Source organism: Echinops telfairi, unplaced genomic scaffold, assembly GCF_000313985.2.
Source record: "Echinops telfairi isolate 266 unplaced genomic scaffold, ASM31398v2 ScPeMD7_7420;HRSCAF=8458, whole genome shotgun sequence".
NCBI lineage: Eukaryota > Metazoa > Chordata > Mammalia > Afrosoricida > Tenrecidae > Echinops > Echinops telfairi.
Genome location: NW_022111320.1, coordinates 48869100 through 48879867, shown reverse-complemented (window position 1 = coordinate 48879867; position 10768 = coordinate 48869100). Strand labels below are relative to the sequence as shown.

The 10768-nt window shown below is 43.9% G+C and overlaps 1 pseudogene; it reads left to right on the top strand.

Annotated features, from left to right (window-relative positions):
* The first annotated feature begins 8838 nt into the window (after nucleotides 1-8838).
* Nucleotides 8839-10525, top strand: LOC101643396 (annotated as a pseudogene).
* Nucleotides 10526-10768: the final 243 nt, after the last annotated feature.

Sequence of the window (10768 nt, the reverse complement as noted above, 5' to 3'; positions counted from 1 at the left end):
AATAGGCTACTTCTCCCTAAAGGCTTTCAAGCCTTACTCTAGTCCCTGTAGGTAGGGTTTATACCCTACTGATAATGGTTTCTATGGAGATCCAGAGAGCAGATCAAACCTGCTCAGTGACATCCAAAGTTCGGCTGCCATCCTAAATCCAGGATCTGCCCATCTTGTCACATGTGTACCCCCAATCCCTCCCCTTCCTATTGCATGTATATCCCTAGATTGTCCCCCTCTCATTGCTGTATAACCTATAGTACAACCCCTTCCTGTGACCTAGGTCTTTACCTGTAATTAGTGGGCTTGCATGTCCCCCAAAGATACATAAGCCTTGGTTAGCAATAAAGACCCCCCTCTCCTCACCCAGTCCTCTCTCCAGTTCCCTTTCCCCTTGTCCTACTTCCCCTCCCCCTCTCTCCTGCCCTCTGGCAGGCTGTCTCCGCCCCACCTCACCTGGGCCCAAGCTGTGCACTGACCTGGCTGGTAAGATCATGGCCCTCCAGGAGGTAAGCATGCTACCATGAAATGTGTCTAACTTATTTATTTGACTCTCTCTTCTCTCTCTCTCATGCTCTACGACTTTATTGTCATCTTTATCTTAACCGTACAATTGTGCTTACTGAACCCGCGATTAGTTGTGGGGGGGTTGGCCTTCCCCCCACATTTTCTATCCAACAATTTGTGCATGTTTCATTTCACTGACTGCAATCCCCACAATGTAACATCAGGGATCCCCTTTCTCCCTGTTTCCACTCCTCCTTATTCCCTAACCCTTCTAAACTCTATCCTCCTGCAAATACTGCTCTTTTTATCTCCACTGGTTGATTATTCTAAGGCATGCACACCTTCCCAGTGTGAGTATGCCCCTTACAGGCTTATTTTGGCTGAAAATTGAGCGATGGGCTTGGTTCTTTACCAGACCTGAAAGGTGACTCAGGGTCACAGTCTTAGGGCTTCACTAGTCTCTGCCCAGCCAGTCATCAGCCTGGGCTTTTTATTTATTTTTAATGATTTGAGTTTTGTTCCACATTTTTCTCGCACTCCATCCAGGATCTTCTACTGTGGTCCCTTTCAGAGCAGTTAACGTGGTAGCCAGGCACCATCTAGTTCTTCTGGTCTCAGGGCTGTGGAGGCTGATGTTTGGATGGTCCCATTAGTTTATTGGACTAATTGTTTACATGTGTCTTTGATTTTCTTCATTATTCTTTCCTCCAGAAAGGGGGAGACAATTTTTGATGTACTTTAGATGGCCACTCATGAGATTTTAAACCCTAATTGATACTCACCAAAGTGGAAAGTAGAACACTGTCTCTGGGGCCTATGTTAGGCCAATTGACCTTGGTGGCCCTAAGGCCATGATCTAAACTGCTAGTCTTGATGAGTAAATTCTCTTTTGCTAGTTCAAAATCTTCTTTGAAGTCTATTTCTTGAAGCAAATGGCTAAGTTATTTTTGTTTGTTCTCCAATTATTTAACAAAAGGACAGGAAAGTCTGCCGGTTCTCAGTATTTCTTAACCCAGGGACAGGAAATTATGTTGGTTTCAGTTCTCTTATCAGGTTCCTGCAAACAAACTATTTTTCTGCTAAGTGAGCACTGGTTCTAAGTAGGTTCTGCTAAGCCAGTATTACTATTGAAAAACACAAGCTAGGTCTTCTTGCTGCTGTTGTTTAACACAAACCCATCACCAGGGAGGCATATATGGCTGCCATTTCGTGTTGTCTGAATAACTTGTATAAGTATAAAGGGGTTTCAGAGTTCTGGATCGTGGAAATCTTATAACAATTTTTGAAGGCAAGGCAATCTCCAAATTTCTGACAGGTCGTGTATTGTCTTTGCCTGAGAGGAGAAAGGGAGAGAACAGTTCGCTCTCCTTATGCCTTTTGCCAGCACTCTGTTGTTGCGCCCTGTTGTGCCAAAGGGACTAACTGCGTAAACATCTGAAGGGTGTGAACAAAGCATCGTATGGTTGTGATTCCAGACCACTTACGACTGCACAAACCATTGCTGTTTTAAAATCAACATCTCCCACGTGTGTAACTCTTCCTTTAATATAAGACTCCATTCGGTTTTACTTCCTTCAGAAAAGAAAAGCCATTCATGTTTTTTGCTGTGTGCATTCCATTGAAATGAAAACTATTTTCCACTATTTTTTCATCCCATAGATAATCAAGCAGGTTTATTCTGTTAGCCAATGGAGACCCCAAAGTCTCCTGAATTTTCTTAGTTATCTAATGCTACCACAAATAGGAAAGCTCTCACAACAGAAATGTATTCTCTCACAGGTTAGGTTTCTAGAACTCCAAATTCAGGATGGGATGCCAACTCTGAGGGAAGGTTTTCTGTCTCTATCAGTTACTAGTAAGGTCTTTGTAGTTAGACATCTCCTGTGTCTAAGTGTCTCAGAACAGGGATCTGGGATCCAAAGGATGCAGTCTGCTCCCATATCTTCTTTCTTAATATTAATAAGGTCCCTCTGATTTCTGCTGCCTGTCTCTCCGTCCACCTCTTCTAAGACAGGTTATGCAGGGCAGACTGGCAGGAAAACTCCTCTGACATTGGATCAGGGATATGACCTGATTCAGGGTGTTGTTTCCCACCTGAATCCCCTTACACTGATTGGCTGATCACATCAGATATCATCGTTACATAACTGCCGAAAACCAGGATCATGACCTTGCCAAGTTGACAAATATCTTGGGGTGCATAATTCAATCCATGACAGTTACTGTGTTAGTTTTCCATTGGTGCTATAATGAATTACTAGAAATGCAGTGGCTTAAAATCGCATACAGCCCAAATCTGAGAACAATTGGTTCTTATAATGTGGCCTTGCTCAGTACTTACCCTCATGAAGTGATCACTGAATGTACAGGTGCTGTAGCTAAGCACAGTGAAGAAATTAGATGGTCCCATTGAGGATTGTACAACTCTTCTTGATGTGACTGAACTGTTGAATTGCTTGATATGTGAATTATATGCCAATAAAACTGTTGGGAAAATTAAAAAAAAAAGCAAGAAATTAGATGGTGCTGAGCTATCAGAGAGAATAGCATCTGGGACTTAAAAACTTATCTTAAAACAACTAAGTGAGTTGTCAGCTGAGTCTGCACAGAGGAAGCACTCCAACCTGTGTGATCCAAGGAGTGTAAATAATAAAACCAAGCCCTCACAAAAGGCCACATGGAAGGGATGATAAATCTAGGGAGTTGTACAGCACTGATGAAACACATAACTACCCTGTAGTTCTTTAATATTTCCTCCCCTTACTATTATGGTCTTTGTTTTACCCCATTAATCTTTTTAGACCTGCATATGTTCATTTGTAAAATTAAGAGATTTCAATGCTTGAAAGCCAAGATGTATAACACTGAAGAAACAGTAATGGGAGTAAAGATTACCTGAGGGTATGGGAGGGGGACAGGGAAGCAGAAAAGGGGAGCTGATAGCAATGATGACTGTATAACTCCACTGGAGGGGAACGAATAACAGAATTGCAGGTGAATGGATACATTGGATGGTGTAACATACGGCATATACACACACACACACACACACACACACACACATACCTCGGGGGTAGCTTATGGGAGGGAGGGGGAATAAAGGGGAGCTGATATCAAAGAGTTCAAGAAGAAAGGAAATGTTTTGAAATTGATGGTGGTACCAATTGTAAAATTATGCATGATGTAACTGAATTATGGATTGTTATAATATCTGTAAGAGGTCCCAACAAAGTGATTAATAAATTAAAATAATAGTAATAAAATCCATTATCATAGGAGGGAAGTATATCAGAGCATAAATTCTGAGCACCTGTTATGCAGAAAGTTATGGATGACAGTGAAAGCCCAAAGTCTATCAGCAGAGTCCCCACTGCCTCCATCGAATTCCCTCTACCATCACTCAGGTATTTAAACAATCTTGTCCTCAGGGTGAAATGGAAAGGACATTACCTCCACCCACCTGGTAAGCCTGGGTAGGAGCAGTCTCCCTTGGGGACGTGCCTGGGTGTGTGCTTGATGAAGATCATGGTAGAGGATAGGGCGGGGCTGGGGACATCCCCACAGACAGAGTCGTGCCCTGACAACCTTAGGGAGGCCCCTTGTAGAAATCTTGTAAGCTCCTCTTTCTTAGGAGGATGACGATGACGATGTATGTAAACCAACCATGGCTCCTTTTCTTCTCCAGTCACCCTACCTGCAACTATGATGTTTGGATTAGCTGCATACCATGCAGGTGTTGCAGTTTTCCTTGAAGTCCCATGTCCTTTCCAAAGTTCTCTATTTTAGCAGACCCTTGGACATCATTATGATCCCATGCCAGTGGGCTCTCCCATATGGATAATGTCTTTGTCTTCCCCTTGTCATGTTTAAGATTATAATATTTATTATGTTTTAAAAAATTCTCTTTTAAAAATAGCATATGTGTAGGGGAGAAAGGGGAACCGAACAATGATGAGTAAAGGGAGACATTGGACAGTGTAAGACATGAAAAATAATAATAATTTATAAATTATCAAGGGTTCATGAGGGGGGTAGGGTGGGAGAGGGAGGAGAAAAAATGAGGAGCTGATACCAAGGGTTCAAGTAGAAAGAAAATGTTTTGAGAACGATGATGGCAACAAATGCACAAATGTGCTTGATGCAATGAATGTATGTATGGATTGTGATAAGAACTGTATGAGCCCCCAATAAAATGATTTAAAAAAAAAGATTTATCATTCTGTGGGTTAGAAATCCAACCTAAAATCAAGGAATCAACAGGCCTGCATTCCCCTCTGGAGGCTGTAAGGGAGAATACATTTCCTTACCACTTAAAGTTTCAAGTGCTGCCCACATTCCATGCCTTGTGGCCTCATTCCTCCATCTTCAAAGCCAGTCATATTGAATTGTTAGGTAGCTAGCTTAGGGACAAGAGACTGTCCCTCCCATGCCTGCAAAGGCCCCCATAGAGAAAGTTGGAAAGAAATCGGGTAACCATTGGACACCTATGATGACCCCAAACTGAGCATGCTCAAACTGAAGCCCCCAGCTAGCAGGGAGGTACACCTGGGCGGGCCAAACCAAGCCCAGGCTCATGACATCACCCAGGTGGGCCTAACTCAGCTAATTGGGTCAACCAATACCATTAACTACACCTTCCTTCAATCAGGGCACGGGCTAGAATAAAAACAGGGACACTCTCTTACCCTGCTCCTGGTCACAGGCAGGTCAGAGGGTGGAGGCGCACACATACAGTTGGGCGTGCCCCCTCGGGGCCCATAGCCTCTAGGCACACAGGCTCTTAGTCTCTAGGTTCTGGGGCTCTGGCCTGCTGGGGTCGCCCCCCAGTTCCGCACATGTGGGTGCGCTGTTCCACGACCGCTGCTCGTGCCCATCTGTGAAGCCTTTGAGACTGTGAAAACCGAAACTTCTACCGTCCTTCTTAAAATCCCACTTGGATTACAAAACAGGCTTCAGCATGAATTGTTTCATCTCTACCCACTCGAGAAACCTTACAGAAGCTCTTGGATCAATCTTCAGTAATCATATCTTACTCGGAATCTCCTCTTTGGCGGTTGTTTTCTACTTTCCTGACTCTTACAGTTGCACTAATAGTCCAGAGTAATCTATTTTAAATCCAGCTGATTTGCAACCTTAGCTTCCCTTTACTACATAACCTAACAAATCCTAAATGCCAGGGATTAGGAGGTAAGCATCTATGTGAGGCTAATCATTTGCCTGCCACACAGTCACCAACAAACCAGAGTGTGGAAAAAATAATTTATAAATTATCAAGGGTTCATGAAGGAGCGGGGAGGAAGAGAAAAATGAGGAGCTGATACCAGGGGCTCAAGTAGAAAGCAAATGGTTTGAGAATGATGATGGCAACAAATGTACAAATGTGCTTGACACAATGGATGGATGTATAGATTGTGATAAGAGTTGTACAAACCCCTAATAAAATGATTTAAAAAGAAAGAATTATTCAATCTGAAACTGAGGATCTGACCTGTAAACCTTTGGCTAATTCACAATAAAAAGTTAAAAGAAAGTATTCTAAAAAAGCACCACCACCCCCCTCACCCCCCCCGCTCAAACAAACCAGAGTGTGGTTGACTTGCCGATTCATCGTCTATCACATGATCGATCATCAAGGACAAGGTCAGCTAAGTCAAAATGGATTACAAGATAAGCATTTCACTGTTTGGCTGAAGCCAACCTCAAGTAACATTTTGGCACAATATCAAAGTGGAAACTGAACTTATGCATATTCCTAATATCCTTTGACCTAGAACTTTCATTTTCAGCAATGCATTCCATAGAATTACTCATACAAATGTGCAAAGTTACACAGACAAGAACATTACTGCCATGTGGCTTATGAGAGGAAAACTAGAGACAATTGAAATGTCTGTCGATAGGAGAAGTTCACAGCAGATGGACTTTTTGGAATTTTGGAATACTTTGCAACTACTAAATAGAATGAAGTAAATTCGTAACCATATATCAATTGTATTTTTTTTTAAGATCAAGGTGTGAAGTAATATACAATATACAGTATAATACCATGTTACCTTTCATTAACTATGTGTGGATTTATATACAATGTATCTAAATATATCAAGAAAAAGAGCCAGGAAGATGGATATACACACCTATTAGCAGTAAAATTTCTGTGTCTGCATTTTTACAATGACTGTCCATCTCAAGAACATATATTATGCATTGAATATTAATGATCCAAAATCATTAGAACTGTGGGAAGATATGAAGGCTATCATACAGGACGAAAGTGAAACATCATGAAGTAGACAGGAGAGAAGGAAAAGACAAAACAGGATGTCAGATGACACTCAAATGTCCTCTTAAGTGAGGGATAGCTACGGTGACTGGAAGAAATGGTGACGTCAAAGAGCTGAACAAAAGCTTTCAAAGGGTGGCTTGAAATGTGCAAAGACCTGGAGTTAGAAAATCAAAAGGGAAGAATACAGTAGCATTTTTAAAGCTGAAAGAACTATAGAAAAAGCCAGGGTGTAATATAGCACCTCTCTAATTCTTGATGCATCCTCCTCTCCACTATCAAGACCCCAGTTCTACCTTATAAACCCTGCAAGACCAGAGTATGTACAATGGTACAGATAAGAGCTCTCGACACACAGAATCCAGGACAGATAAACCCCTCAAGAACAGTAATGGTACTAGAGATACCAAGAGGGTAGGAGGAAGTGAGGGAAAGTCGAGAAAGGGGGAACCGAACACAATGATAGATGTATACTCCCCCCAGCTCGGGACAAACAACAGAGATGTGAGTGAAAGATATGAAAATAACAATAATAATACATAATTGATCAAGGGTTCACAAGGAGGAGAGGGTGGGGGAGGGAGAGGAAAAAAGGAGCTGATACCAAGGGCTCAAGTAGAAAGAAAATGTTTTGAAAATGATGATGGCAACATATATACAAGTGTACTTGATACAATTAATTTTTGGATTGTTATAAGATCTGTAAGAGCCCCCAATAAAATGATTAGTAATAATAAAAAATAGCATATATTGGTCTATATGCATGAGATTTTAAAACGATTTTTTAATTTCAAGGTTCTCAGTAACTTATTAAATTCATATATTTTCTCTTATTTATAAACAAAATTTATGTATCCACACATTGATTTTAAATAATTCATTGCTCATATAGCAACAATGAAATCCAAATGTATAGTAATAAAATTTTGAAAAATAAGCTTTTATTCTAGTTCCTAAAAAAAAAAACTATAGAAAAAGTTTAAAGCTTGATTTACAATATTGAAGAGTTCTGTGGTGGGGCAAAAATTAAATGACTCAGGATCCACTAAAAAATTAGATGAAAGTATACCAAGTTTACTGTGCCAAAAAGAATTGGTCAATATTCAGTCATTTCATGATCATGAACTGCTAGTGCTAAAAGAGGAATTTCAAGCTGCACTGAAGGAATTGGGTGGGGGGGGAAGGCTCCAAGACTTGACAAAATACCAACTGAGATGTTTCCAAAAAATAGATTCAGTGCTGGAATCATTTACTCATCTCTTTCAAGAAATTTGGAAGACAACTCTCTAGACACCCAACTGGAAGAGACTCATATTCGTATCCATACGAAACAAAGGTGGGCTAATTTGAAAATAATATCACTTGCTACCAAAATTCTATTATGTATAATTCAAAACTGACTGCAGTGGTGCAGTGGCAGGGAACTGCTAGAAGTTCGAGCCAGATTCCAGATAGGATGTGGAACAGGGCTATCACTGCTGCGGTTATGGGTATCTTGGCAAAAAGCAAAGGGTAGTAGAAAGGTGTTTACCTGTGATTTTATTGATTATGGAATGGCATTCGACTGTGTGGATCATAAAAACTTATCGATAATATTGCGAAGAACAGACTTTTCAGAAGACTTCAATGCTCAAGAGGCAGCTTTTTGAATAGATAAAAAGGGATAATGTAAAAACAAAACAGAAGGGATACTGTGTGGTTAAAAATTGGGGGGAAAAACCCAGAGTACTGTATCTGATCGACCTTACATATTCAATCAGTAAGCAGGCTGAATCTGAGGAGCCAGACCACAGGAAGAAACACCTGGCCCCGCCTCCTGAAAGGCCCCGCCCCTTCCTCCTCCTCCTCCCACCGCCGCTAGAGCGGTATCCCAGCAAGCATTGCAGCCTGGAGACGGTGAGGGGGAGCTGCTTTCTGAAGAGCTGGGGTTGTCAAGCTTACAGTTTAAACATTCAAATAGTTCAGTGAAGCGTGTGACGGGGAGATCTCGCTCCTGGAAGTGGCCACCGTCTCGGAATAAGGTTTTTAGACCAGACCCCCTGATCCGACTTCCCTCAAAGATGAGGCGGGCGTTTGTGGGGTGCATGTGCACAGCAAAGGCTGGAGGATTGAACCATACCAGAAGCGGGCTGGCCCGAAGAGAAGACTGCCGAGGAAGCCCCTAATAGGCGAGGGCTCGGACTAGGTCCCCTACGTGCCGCAACAGTGTAGGCACCTGCTGCTCTAGAAGCCGCCCCAAGGAAGGCCCAAGGGGCTCCGGAGGAGAAACAGCAGGACAGCGGCGGTGAGCCCCGCAGACGTGAGGATGACATTCCCGTGGGTCCGACGTCAGTCCCCTGGACCAGCACCAACACCTCAAAGAGAAGGCTGAAGTCCGCAAGGAGTCGGCCACGGAGAATCAAGCTAAAGGAAGAAGAGAAGATTGTGGAGAGAGTGGCTGAGGGTCGGGCCCTGATGTCAGTGAAGGAGGTGGCCAAGGGAATCACATATGACGACCCCATCAAGACCAGTTGGATGCTCCCTCGTTCCGTCCTGAGCATGTCTGAAGATCAGCACGAGTGAGCGTGTGAGGAAGAAGTATGTCCTGGTGGAGGGACGGTGTACCACCACCCATCAAGAGCTTCAAGGAAATGCAGTTTCCTACAGCCATCCTGAGAGGCCTGAAGAAGAAAGGAATCCACCAAATGTCCCTTCTCATCCAGGGCATCCCCACCATTCTGTCTGACCAGGACATGATCGGTGCCCTTCGTGGAAGCTAGCTCGGCAGATGCATGGCACCCTAGAGCCCTGCTGCTGGACAACAGCCCCCCTGCCTCAGGGCATGTCTGTCAAAGAGCAGATGGAAAATACCCGAAACTGGGTACACATGATGGTGACCACCCCCCAGGTGCCTCATGGGTCTGTGACAGAAGATGGTCAGCCTCAACATGTTTCACTACCTGGCCCTGGTCGAGGCTGACTGCATGATCAACATGGGCTTGGAGGGGGACAGCTGCACCATCATCTTCTCCTACTTCAAGGGCCAGTGGCAGACTTTCGTTGCTGAAGAAGATTTAGAACTTTGCCAAGAGCACCCTGGTAAAGCCTGTTGTAATCAATGTGGGCCTTGCCGGGGCTACCAACCTGGATGTCATATTCATGTGAAGGAAGTAGCCAAAATGGTGTACCTCCTCGAGTGCCTGCAGACCTGTACCCCGACCTGTGCTCATCTTCTCAGAGAAGAAGTCAGATGTGGATGCCATCAATGAGTACCTGCTGCTCAAGAGAGTGGAGGGCATGGCCAGCCATAGGGGCAAAGGTGAGGAGGAACGGACTGAGGCCATTGAAGCATTCTGGGAGGACAAGATGGATGTCTTTGTGGCCACAGATGTCACCTCCAAGGGGCTGGACTTCCTTGCCATCCAGCATGGTATCAATTACGACATGCCTGAGGAGACTGAGAGCTTTGTACACCGTATCAGCAGCACAGGGCACTCTGGAAACACTAGCATAGCCATCACCTTCATCAGTAAGGCCTGTGATGAGTCTGTGTTGATGGACCTCAAAGCCCTGCTGTTGGAGGCCGAGCAGAAAGGGCCTCCCTTGCTGCACTGGACAACAAGTCTATGCTGCACACCGGACACGAGTGTGGCTGTGCCTTTTGTGGGGGTCTGGGCCATTGGATCACTGATTGTCCCAAGCTAGAGACCATGCAGGTCAGGAAACATTGGCTGCAAAGACTGGCCCCACGGCTCCATGGATTTCTGAGCCATCTGTTTATCCCCCTCCAATAGACTCTAGTCCCTGGGGCACCACATCCCAGCCCCCCACCAACGTACATGCACACACTGACGGATGGACTAAAAACCAGCATCTGCCTGCTGGCGCTTCTACAGCTTCATTGTCATCAAGGCCAGAGGGAAGAGTGGGCTGCTCTTCAATGTTGACGTTCATGATGACTTGTGGCTGCTTAGTGACAACTCTACCCACCGTAGAGAAGGATGAGTCGCA